Source organism: Perca flavescens, chromosome 5 (assembly GCF_004354835.1).
Source record: "Perca flavescens isolate YP-PL-M2 chromosome 5, PFLA_1.0, whole genome shotgun sequence".
NCBI classification, from domain to species: Eukaryota; Metazoa; Chordata; class Actinopteri; order Perciformes; family Percidae; genus Perca; species Perca flavescens.
The window spans coordinates 13199272-13211818 of record NC_041335.1 but is presented as its reverse complement, the minus strand read 5'-3'; the positions used below and the strand labels follow the sequence as shown (position 1 = coordinate 13211818).

General features: G+C 35.8%; 1 long non-coding RNA gene across 1 annotated transcript; it reads right to left on the bottom strand.

Moving 5' to 3' along the window:
- Positions 1-444: 444 nt before the first annotated feature.
- On the bottom strand, positions 445-6829 carry LOC114556179 (uncharacterized). The gene is made up of 4 exons (XR_003692647.1): positions 6571-6829; positions 5445-5582; positions 5225-5344; positions 445-1201 (listed from the first exon to the last, which is right to left on the bottom strand). It is a non-coding gene; the product is annotated as an uncharacterized LOC114556179 (long non-coding RNA).
- Positions 6830-12547: the final 5718 nt, after the last annotated feature.

The following is a 12547-nucleotide window of genomic DNA, read 5'->3' as shown; positions in this document are numbered from 1 at the left end:
TTAACCTTGTACTTCAAGACATTTATGAAGTAGCTACTACTTTAAATTTATTTCTACATAAGGGACCTATGTTATTATTATTATTATTATTATTATTATTATTATTATTATTATTATTATTATTAGCATATTATAATTATGAATTGTGTTTGTATATTTATTAAAAGTTGAAGTTGTCAGTGTTAAGATAGGATGTTAGACTTGATAAATCACTGATGATGTTTTATTTACCTTTTGCTTACTTCATCATGGACTGGTTGTTTTACAGAAAGCATATGAATATTGGCTTGGTTTAATTGAGTAATTTAACATATTTAGTACATTTTGAAAACAAATTATGTTTCGTGACTATAAAACCATTTATGCCCGAATAGAACTTTTATTCGGAAAATATAAAACAAGAGTTCAGCAGACAGGCGAAGCAATCAGGGAGCTTTTATTATGGTAAATTCTAACAATGTTAAAGGAGAATTGCACACATTTTTACACTGTCTCTGATAACTCCGATGATGTCATGATGATGTCGTCAGTCTATGAGGCTCTACTAAAAGACGCTGTCCAGGTGCATCATCGGAAATGTAGGATCCAGATTTTTGGGCTAAAAGTCTTTTCAATCTCACAACAACTACTCTATAGAAGTGAAATACTAACATTGCAGCAGTGAGCAGTCTTGAGAAAAATTGCATTTTTTGATGTGGCCATACAACCCAATTTTCACCTCTTTTAATATCCTGTAGTTCTTGTTTATGGTGCCACTAAGAAATGTTTGTAGATGAAGCAAAATACCATCTTTATCTGTGGTTTCTGCAGGACTGGTTTCAGGAGGTGGGTGGTGCCACTGTCACCGCCAGGGGACCATGGCCCTCCGTCCCCCCTCCTCCCCTTCCTCCCCCTGTTGGGAGCAGATGTGGGAGATGAACAAACAGTGGTAATTCCACAGCAGAATCAGCAGCATCAGCAGCAGACTGCAGAGCAGCAGGAAAACCAGCAGGGGGAGACGACAAGACACCGGGGGAGAGTCGGGGACGCCACAACTGACAGGGAGAGGAAGAGGAGGGGGAGGAGAGGGTGAGGAGCAGCGGTGGAGCCACAAACAGAAACGTTTAAGTCCAGATGGTTTGTGTCCAGATCTTTTCTGAGATGAAGACATCCTCCTGAAGGTACTGAAGTTCCTAGGTGGGGTTTGTTGTTTAGGTGACCTCTGAAGATTAAAAAGAGAAACAAAGTTTCATAATTCAATTGGTCTCAACCTAAAGAAAATGTAAAAGTCCATTTATTCTACTTCAGTAAAAAAGAAAGTTATCAGCAAAATGTTCTTTTATTATCAAAGTAAAAATGTACTCATTACAGTCCATTAAAATGTTCCCTAGTTGTGACTGTTATATGCTTGGATTAATATTACTGATGCATTCATTTGTAACCCAAAAGGACATCTTCAGATGTTTTGTTTTGTTTGATTAACAGTCCAAAACCCCAAAATATTCAGTTTACTGATATAAAACATCAGTAGCATATACATACAGCATACAAACATGCATACAGCATATTCACATTATAGCATTTTTGCTTCAAAAAACAACTAATAATCATGATCTTTAACAGCCTAGTTGCCGTAGAGCTGTTAAATAAAGTACAGAAATTCCCTCTGAGTTATAGTAAAGCAGATGTATAAAGTAACATAAAATGAAAAAGTATGAGTACATTAAGGACAGCGCAAGAACCCAAATGCAGCTGAAGGGTTCTTGCAGTAAAATAATAAAAAATAACTAAAGGTTTACTTTAGGTTTGATTCCAAAAAAAGGTAGTAAACTAACAAAACTCCAAACATCAACAAAGGCATGAAGTAGATAATTCAAAACGACAGGGAATACCCAGAACACACTCCTAGGAAAGAGGCTGGTAAACTTGACGAACTGACCCCAGGCAAAGGGAGCACGCACACTAAATACACATGGCGATGGGGGTTGTAGCGAGAGACAGGTGACATGAGGGCTGATGAGCAGGTGAAACACATCAGGGTGTAGCAGACAATCACAGATTGATATATATATTTTTTTTAATTGATAAATTGATTCATATATTAGCGCCCCTAGTAAACGAAATGGTCTCGATTGTAAATGTGTCAAAGTTGTGAAATGGTCTCAGTTTGGTTACGTTTAGGCACAAAAGCTACTTGGTTATGTTTTAGGCACCAAATCTAAATCTAGAAAGAGATTGTGGATTGGGTTAAAATCAGACGTTACTAATTTCGGGTTATGCACGTAACAAAAAACGTGACATAGCTCCGTTTGTCCCGTAAAGTTAAAAAAAAACTTTACTTTTATTGTCAAACAGGACACAAACACCAGTCTCCTGGGGGAAATTCCTGTGTTTGTTTGTCCCATCCACCCCACACCGTGATGTGTAGTTACATTTTTTTTCCCGAAAGGTGCATATCAGGCTACGGTGTAGGGTCCGTTTCTCCACGAACCTACATACGTAGCCATAGCGTAGATTTTACGCAGAAGCATTAATTGCGCTTCATGCAGAATTTGGCACTATTTTATATATATATATATATATATATATATATATATATATATATATATATATATATATATATATACACTATAAACGTAAAAAAAAGTCTGCTTGAACAAACGACTTATGTGGGCGGACAGTCTTGATTAAAAGGCAAGCAAGGCATCTTTATTTGTAAGGCACATTTCAGCAACAAGGCAACAATTCAAAGTGCTTTAACTTAAAACATTAAAAAGCAGTTAAAACATTTGTTAAAGAGGATATAAAAAACAGCTCAAATAGAATAAGACAAGCATGAAATGAATAAAAGTTACAGTGCAGTGTAAGAAGAGTTACGTAAAAAGGCGGCCTCAAACAGAAGAGTCTTCAGCTCTGATTTAAAAGAACTGAGAGTTGCAGCAGACTTGCAGTTTTCTGGGAGTTTGTTCCAGATATGTGTTGTGTTGCCTAGAATAGAAACCGAACACTGCTTGTATATATACAGTATATGTACGCATATTTTATTTAAAGTTTTCTAATAATAGTAATCTTAGCCTTTTTTTTTTGGTGAGTTTCTGGATGATTTCACCTTTCATAATAAATAAATAAAATAACAGTTTGGTTGAACTGTGGGACCTGCAGACATTATCAGCATTAGCAGTCACATTATTTAACTTAAATAAACTTAAAGGGCAGATGTCAAAAAGGTTGAATGAACATCACTGACAGTAAACTGCCACATGAATATCAGGAGCGACTGACAAACATTTAGAGTTTGATCATTTCATTTGATGTAAACTAAGAATCCTGAAAGCAAGAATGTATACTGTGACTTCCTCTCACAGCTGCAGGCTGGTTATTTAACAAGAAGAAGAAACACGTGTTTACAGTAAAATTATTTCAGGTCGGGTTTTCAGGAAGAAGTCATCAGAAAAACATGTTTCTGAGAAGAAAAGTCCAGTCAACAGTGACAGTGTGAAGAGTGTGTTGCTCATACTCAAGTGTAGAACCAGTCTGATGAGTGTGTTGTGTTTTTGACAGCTAAGAGACCCAACTGGTTTACTACAGGAGGTGAAGAAGTAAATAAGAAGGTCTGATCTCCTTCTTTTTTATTTCCTTTTAAAGATCAACTCTGCATCATGTTTAACAACTGACAACACATCCAGTATCTATATATACAGGTTTCTGTAAATTATATTCACATAGGGCTGAGTGCTCTTTATAACTAATAACTAAAAACGTATATACAGGGTCCTAAAATAAAATAAAGTAAAAATAAGTATAATTAAATAAAATGAAATATAGAACAATAAAATAATAGTGCTGGAAGTATTAAGATTTTAGTACTAATACCACACTGTAAAAATACTTTACCGTAAAAGTCCTGCATTGAAATAATCCTTCGGCCAAAGTAGCCTATAATCATAAAAATGTGGCAGTAGCTCAGTCCGTAGGGACTTGGGTTGGGGTCGGAGGGTCGCTGGTTCAAGTCCCAGTACGGACCAAAGTACAGAGAGTGGATTGGTAGCTGGAGAGATGCCAGTTCACCTCCTGGGCACTGCCGGGTGCTCTTGAGCAAGGCACCGTACCCCCCCTAACCGATCAGGGTGCTGGTCCAGCACTGGCAGCCCACTCACTCTGACATCGCTCCATTTGTGCATGAATAGGTCCTGTGTATTTCAGGCCTGTGTGTAATGATTTCTAACAAACGAAGTGTAAATTGTAATTTCCCCACTGGGGATCAATAAACAGTAAATTATTAAATTAAATTATTATTATGTAGTTTAAGTTGGCCTATTAAAAGTATAAAAAAGGGATAATATTATATATAATATCATTATATATACTCATGCATTCATGTCAAAGCAGGATTTTACTGTTGTAGCTGGTTGAGGTGGAGCTCATTTGGAACAAGAGGAAGATGAGGAAGATGAGGTGGTGTCCAGAAATTGAACCACAGCCTGTGTCCACTCGTCTCCTCAGCTCTGCTCCGCTTCATTATCAGCTCTAAAAATACCATGTGGTTACCGCGGCAACGGAATGAAGGGCTTCAGTGTTACTGTGACGACCACCAAGAGGAAGGGAAAGGAGGAATAAGTGTAACTCCTCCTGAAACTACATACAGTCTGTCATCATGTCTGCTCTCTTTTATAAATAAAGATTCAATTACTGATTTTTTTGAAACAGTGACTATCAGTGTTTTTTTGAGTTTTATCACTCATGCAGAATCATTTAATTTTAATAACTAATACTTTTTAATCATTGACTTTAAGAAGTAAAAACATGTTTCTCCAAAAAGAAAATAGTTTATTAAACTTAAGAAAAGTTTAATAAACTTAAGAAAATAGTTTATTAAACTTAAGAAGAAGAATAATTTTATAATAATAATTTTCTGAATCCATGAAGTAACAATTAAAAATCTCCAAAATATGCAGATACATGGTTTTCATTGGTCAGCGACTCATTAATCTTAAATGTCCTGAAGTAAATATTAATTTATTACTTGAAGCAGCTTCTTTATGATTAATGCTAGAACGGATGATCCTGAGGGACGGGCGAAGGCATGACCTACTCTGATTGGTTGATCGAGGGAGGGCCTCCATTCCATTCATTCTAGCATCAACCCTTCTTTATCTCATCTGTGCATTGCATTGTGGGAGAATCGCGTCACTTTTCTACAGATTAAAAACCTGTTTAGACTCAAAGTGATGTGTGTTTGACTCACCTTTCAGTGCTCTCCTTTGTTGGTTCCTTCCTTTACCTCTTCTTCTTCTTCAGTTGTTGAAACACCTGTTGCTCCACGTGCCTCGGCCAATCAAACCAGCTGATCAAAAGAAGTCAAATCCTTTCAAAGGAAACAAAATTATCAATAATCAACCATCCATCAACAACTCCTGTGTGGAAACAGTTATTATCAAGGTAATCAGATACAGACGGTCACTTACTGGAGACTGAAGGTCAGCTGGTTGGTCGGCGATGTGTTGAGCAGCGGTGGAGGTGGGTGAATGCATGGAGGCGTCCTGTCCTCTATCAGTCTTTTTTTTTGGGGGGCGGAGCTGCAGCTGCCTGCTCCAACCTTCAGACTGAGAGTCAACAACAGACCTGCTGAGCACAGAGCTGCAGCCAAATATAGATTTTACCTTTTACAAGATGTATTTAAACCTGCAACATTTGCAGAAATAGGAAGTGAACAAATGGTGAATTTAATTTCCACATCCAGCAGTTAAAGAGCAACATGATGATTAATTAGGAGTCTTTGTGTTTGTGTGCACCTGATCACTGTAAATCCAATAGTCTCTCTCTTTTTGCTCTGATTTTGGTCTCCACCCACTCCTGAGGCAAATATCTGTTTCCTCAGCTGCTAAATGCTCCACTGTGTTCATCTTACAAAAACGTATGCACAACAGTTCCTATGATATCTTACGTAATATGACTGTTCTATTTAAACCTGTAAATTGGAGACCGGTATGACACGGCCCTTACATGATTGTCAAATCATTTTAGGCATAAAAACTACTTGGTTAAGCATAGAAAAAAAAAGAAAATTGTTTGGGTTAAAATAAGTACTTCCATACATGTAGCGTTGTTTAACGTGACATAGTGATTTACGAACATCCCTTAAAATGACAACGTTTACCTTTTGTTTCACACAGGACATGTACAGCGGCTTCCTAGATGATAGTCCTGTGTTTTTGGACCCAACCACTCCAGACTGTGAATGAGGACAGTCTGTCAGCTGATCATTCTCTGAAGCTTCATCACTAAGAGAGACACCTTTTTATTATTATGATTTTTTTTTTTTAAGCTGCTTTAAATGCAGGAGTAATTTCCACTGAAAATCAACTACTCAAACTAATTTAACTGTCTCACATCTGTGTCTCTTTTTTTCCTCTCTTCTTTTCTTGAAATATGAACCAGATTACAGAAAATGACATTATGAAATTACAGACTGAAAAAATGATAACTTGGAACCAAGAAAATGTTAACTTGGAAACAAGTATAAATAATTTCACTACTGTTTTTTTTTTACTCATTTGAACCAAATAAGATTTAATAATAGAGAAAACTTACTTGATAAACTGTCTGGAGGTTTTCAAATAAAATAAGTGTCACAAGCTGATTTGGACTTGCAGATGAAACGCTGTAGCTACGCCGTCGCTCCTTCGTCGTGACCCTTTCGGAGTTCTGCGTCGGGGTTGCTTTGCATCGCGGTGCATTTCACCGCCATAACGCTAGGGGGTGATAAGCAAAGTTATTTGCGAGGTGTCTGCCAGCCAGTTTATGTTACGTTAGCAAGCAAACTTTAGCACCACTGCCCACAAAGTACTGCTTGCTGGCGAAGTGCTAATTTCAAAATGTTACTGACATATAGACACTTTACAAACGGATGACCCCGTCATTGTAACCAAAATATGTCTGAGTTTATTTGTCAGTGAACTAGCATGTTGCTACTCCCCACAGTAGGCTGCTTGAAACACCGACTATCAACACACAGACGAGTTGACCAATCACAGTCCTCGTGGTCTGCGTCGCCTCGACACAAAGTTACACATTTTTGGAGGTGCATGTCGAGCTACAGGGGAGGGCTGGGAGTGGGGTTCGCCATTGATTCGATGCAGAAGCATAAAACAGCCTTTACTCTCACCAGTAGACAGGTGAGAAGGGAAAACAAAGTGTTGCTGTACAAATGGTGGAAAAAGTGAAACGTTACAACACTATTTTCATTTGTTTATGAAAATCTGGTAAACTTCCGGGACTGAATGACCTGTTGCTACTTCTTTTTTTTTTTTTTTTTTTCTGGAAACTTATAAACTTATCACATATTTGTGGGAAACAACAGGGGCAAATTCCAAAAGACCAATCTGCTTTTTTTAACACTTATTAGCCACTTCCCTTTAGTGTTGATATAGGCCTATCTGAGTTTTATTACTGACTCCAGCATGATACTTTTTTAATAAAAAAAATACTTTACTTTGAGAAGTAAAAATATGTTTTAGACACCAGTCTCTGTAATAGGATGTAGTGACCTTTAAGGAGGAGAATGTTGTAAATCCATGAAGGGACAATTAAAAATCACCATCTATTGGAGATGCATGGTCTTCACCGGACAGCAACTCATTAATGATGAATGTGTTCTGGACAAAACTGACAGAAAATGGTTTAAACTGAAGTAAATATTAATTTATTACTGGAAACTTAAATCTCAATATATGTGGATTTCCATTATATGCTGTACACAAACTTTACATTTCTGCAGGTTTAGTTAAGTTACACTAAACATTTACTTTATTATTTCTAATAACTAGTACCAAATTACTTTTTTTTTCTTTCCAGGAACTTTACAGTCTTCACAGCTGCATCTCAGATCCTTTAGAGATGTGGTGGGACCAGTGAGACCAGTGAGACCAGTGAGACCGGTTTCTCTGCAGTCTGCTCACAGTTCAACTCATCACTAATAATTACTGTTTAACTCTTTAATGTCGCATGAGAAAAGGTCGAGCGGCTTCAAGAATAAAACAAACAGAAGATATTGCACTAACACAATTCATGTCAACTCCTGAAGAGGTCAAAGGTCGACTGTTCACATTCGTGGAAAAAGTGCTGCACACAGGGGAGGAAGGAGGGAAACTTCTTCTTCTACAGTTTCAGTGTTTATGAGACAGAAAGGTAAAGACATCACGTCACTTCCTCTCCTTCAACAGCTGTTTTATGTAACTGACTTCTGATCAGTTTACACAGGATTATAGATTTAAACAAACAGCAGTGAGACGACGCGACACCATCACCATCCCCATCATCATCATCACCATCACCATCATCATCATCATCATCATCATCATCTTCTTCTGTACAACAGGAGAAAAAAAACTCCTGAAACAGGAAGTTAAATCAGTGCTTTACATCCAAAACAAATCATTAAAAAACAAACAAACAAACAAACAATAAGCAACAATTTAAAGTGCAAAACACTTCATGACATCACAGCATGTCACATTATGACATCATAATAAAAGCATAAGGGTGAGCTGCACGGACACGGATCAACTTTAACACACTGATTTATTAAAGTTTTAATATAAAGTATACAATTATCCTTGTTTGATAAAATTCACCGTTATAATTAAAAATCTTTAAATTATTATTGAAAAGTTAGGAAAAAAATGAAGGACATGAAGGAATTAGAACTCTTATACTTTATACATATGTATACATTACTGAACGCGACATGTATATTTTTTATTTTATGTGTCAAAGACGATGGTTCTAAAAAAACAACTCCTGTGGTTTATGGATCAGTTACTAGTTAGTTATTAGTTTGTGGTAACTTTAACCATAGGTTTGTTTATTAATATGCATGCATGTCAGCACATTATAAACCGAAATAAAAAAAACAACTAAACTATACCTCTGGGCCCCTGTACAACTTCAAGATTATGTGATATGAAGCTGCTGCCTTATTTATATTAAAACCCAAATAAGATCTATTGAGGAACGTTCTGTTTTTATAGTTTTTCAGTGTTTGAGACATTTCCTAAAGCAGAGATTGACAGCATGAATAATAACATAATGTGGAGTTAAGTGTCTGCTGTATATCAAAACACACAAATCACTAAGACTAGATATTGTAAAAGACACACAGCAAACAGAAGAGTTCAGCATGAAAACGAAGTGCAGTCTGCAGCTACATAGTTCATTTTCCTGGGTGGGAGTCAGTTTAACAAAAGAAAGTGATGGACATTTCTGCCGACTCTACTCTCAAATTGAACCTAAAATTAAACAGTGACGGTTCTTATAAGTTTGAGGAATATAATACATATTGACAATATGTATGAGCAGCCTCTAATTCTGTATTAAACTGTAATAAACTCATTTTATTCATTGATTGAGTCCAGGTCTAAAGTGAGTCCTGGCAGGTGCAACTCCCCTTTAACACAGCGTCAGTATTAACAAGTGAAACGAGCCGAACGTCACTGAGAACAATGAAAAGTATGTCTTCATGAATTTAGTATAAGTGTTCAATAATAATTCTGACTGCAGATCTTTAAACTCATGTGATAATTACAACCACAGACCGTCTGCTGCTTTTAAACTAAAATCAATATTTGTTTTTCAGTGCACATCGATTGGCCCTGTCGGACCTTCACCTGTGAAAAACCTTGCCGAGTTAACTTCAGGTCAGGGAGTTGCTTTAGTTCAGACAGCGCTAAATAAACGTGAGTCTCCGGAGAATCGGCCTGCACAGACGTGACGATGACCACAACGACGAGGATGCTCCAATAAACTAAAGGAACAAACAAATCTTTGTCTTAATTCAGCTGATCTCTGGAGAGTTTCACTGCAGCTGGAAAACTGCTGACCTGAGAGCAGCAAAGACGTTTTAATTTTCGTCTTATTTTGCTCTATGATATGCACAAAAACCTTTGCTTAACCCCACCACCCTTTCAGTCCAATTTTCATTATAAAAATAAAAATCCTTAGGTGTTTGGTTCATTTTCCGCTGCGTCACTGTTATAATAGTGTCTTGTTGTTATTTATCATTTATGTAACAAGGAAGTGACCAGAAAGTATAGAGACTAAACTGGAACACTTTAAATATTACAGGGTCACAGTTATTATTGTTTTATAAATCTGCTCTGCTGTATTCACAGAAACTTACGCATTAAACTGAAAAAATAAAATAAATATTATTACGTTTTTGGATCATTTCCTACTGTATCACTGTGATTTTAGGGTCTTACTGTCATGTTTTTTTTTTCATGAAACAAAGGAATAACCAAAGAAAATGCTCTTTATGACAGTTTCTATAGCTGCTCTTAACAGAAAGTAACCAGAAAAAAAACGAGTGTAAACTGTGCCACTTTAAATTATATATGTAAAGATGAAAAACAAATAGATTAATGAAAAAGAAGATTTAGATGAACTATAAAAAATCCTTTTACACATTTTCTTTAGAAATGAGATGAAATATTAGAAACCTGTTTATTGGCCCTTATTAAGTATCATCCTGATTAAAGCTGAAACAATTAGTTAATAAACAATCAGTCAATCGACAACAATATAGCTGAGAAACTATTTTTTGATCATTGACTCATTTGTAAGCAAAAGAACATTTATGGATTTTCTTGGAGAGGAAACAGCTACCTACAGCCAGCCATATGAGCTAAACTGGCATTAGAATTAGCATTAGTTGTGTAGGTCTTAAAAATCTTAGTCTTACTATATTTTGATGATGGGAAACATTTAGCCTATTACTGGTACTTTAGCATTAGCAACAGCATTAACTGTGTAGCCTGTTAGGCTTATCTGGAACTTAAGCATTAGATGTCTTGTTCTTATCAAAAACCTTGCTATCATTGGAGTTTATACAGTAGCTTGTTAGACTCATCTCGTACACAGGATTAGCATTCGCCGTGCTGATCTTGGTCAGGTTTAGAAACGCTGTTACGTCTGTAGTTTAGCTGTAGGAAAAGGCTGACTACAGTTTGCCTTAACTGCTACAATAGTACTAGCATTAGCTGTGTTGGTCTTTATCATATTCAGCAACCAAACTGTCATTTAGAGATTCAACATTAGTGTTTGTTGGGCTTGTTAGCGTTAGCGGCTATCTCGATCTTCAGGTGATCTTTTTTCCAATAAAAAAAGTTATTTGGGATATTTCTTTAAGTTTTTTCCTGTTTTTCTATCACTTTTAAATTGTACGGTCTCTAAACAAACTGCCAATCATCCCATGATGATAACTTTTGACTAATAAACTGTGTGATGTTTCAAGTCTGTGCAGGCTGATTTTCACAAAAGTGTAAGGGTGAAGGTTGACGTTCTTTAAAATTACGTTAAAGTTCCGGAAGAAGTTTTCGTGTTCTCAGTGAGTTTTTTTTTTTTTTTTTTTTTTTTTTAATAGAACAACCTTATTTATATTTAACTTTAAAGAGATGGCAGCTACATTGCTTCTGCAGCGTGAAAACCTCCTAACTCCAGCGGGCCTGTGTGGACAGGCCTGGGAAGAGTTAAGAGGTTTTCACAGGATATCAGTTTCTGTTATTGGCAGGTTGGAGTTACAGCGTTGTGGAGGTAGACAGAGACTGACATCATCAGCAGAGACACAGTGGAGGTGGAGCAGTGACTACATGTCCCATCATGCCCTGGGGCTGTCACGGGGACGGTGGGGGGAGCCTCTGGTTCAGGAAGTATTTTCTAACTGAATAAAAAAATATTGTGATTATCATAATATTATGATATCAATATTGGATCAATATTAATCTATTATACAACATATTTCAGTTAAATACAAATTAAATTAAATATTTCTGGCAGTGTGAATCTGGAACATTTAAACCATGATGTAGATAAATGTCATTAAAAAAACACAATGTAAAAAATAAAAACAATATAAATTATTACACCAAATGCATTTCCTAATCAATAAAAAAATGGTATCACAAAATAATCTAGTTTCCTGTTCAAAATAAATATGTAATTTCAACAACTGAAGTGAATATTGAGACCTTTTTCTACACCTGTGATGACATTAAACATCTGGTTCTGATCTTCAATGTAGTTTAATGTCAAATGTGTTGTTATTATGCAAAACAGAGCATTATAACACTTTTATAACAGTGTCATAATAGATAAACTCTACAGTGTCTCCAAAGTCCTGAAAGACTTTTTTTTAAATTACTTAAGTTTAATTCAGTTTTTTATCTCTTAACACAAATTGTGAACAAGTTCTTGTTTTGTGTGTACAAGATCTATTAGGACTTTTATGTAAAATCATATACACATAAATGTATATTTTTACAGAGTATACTCTAAATTTGCCACATAATTAAATACAACTTTTCTTTAAATATTTAAGATAATATAAAATATATGACTTAGATTATTATAATAATAATGTTAATGTTGTTCGTATTAAGTAAGTGCACTTTACTTAAACCCCTCTATTCAGCACTTTTAAGCAGCATAACACTTAATAAATGATTTATAACACAACAGATATAAGGACTTTATAACAGCGTATTAATGTACTTTTTTTTGATAAGACAACATT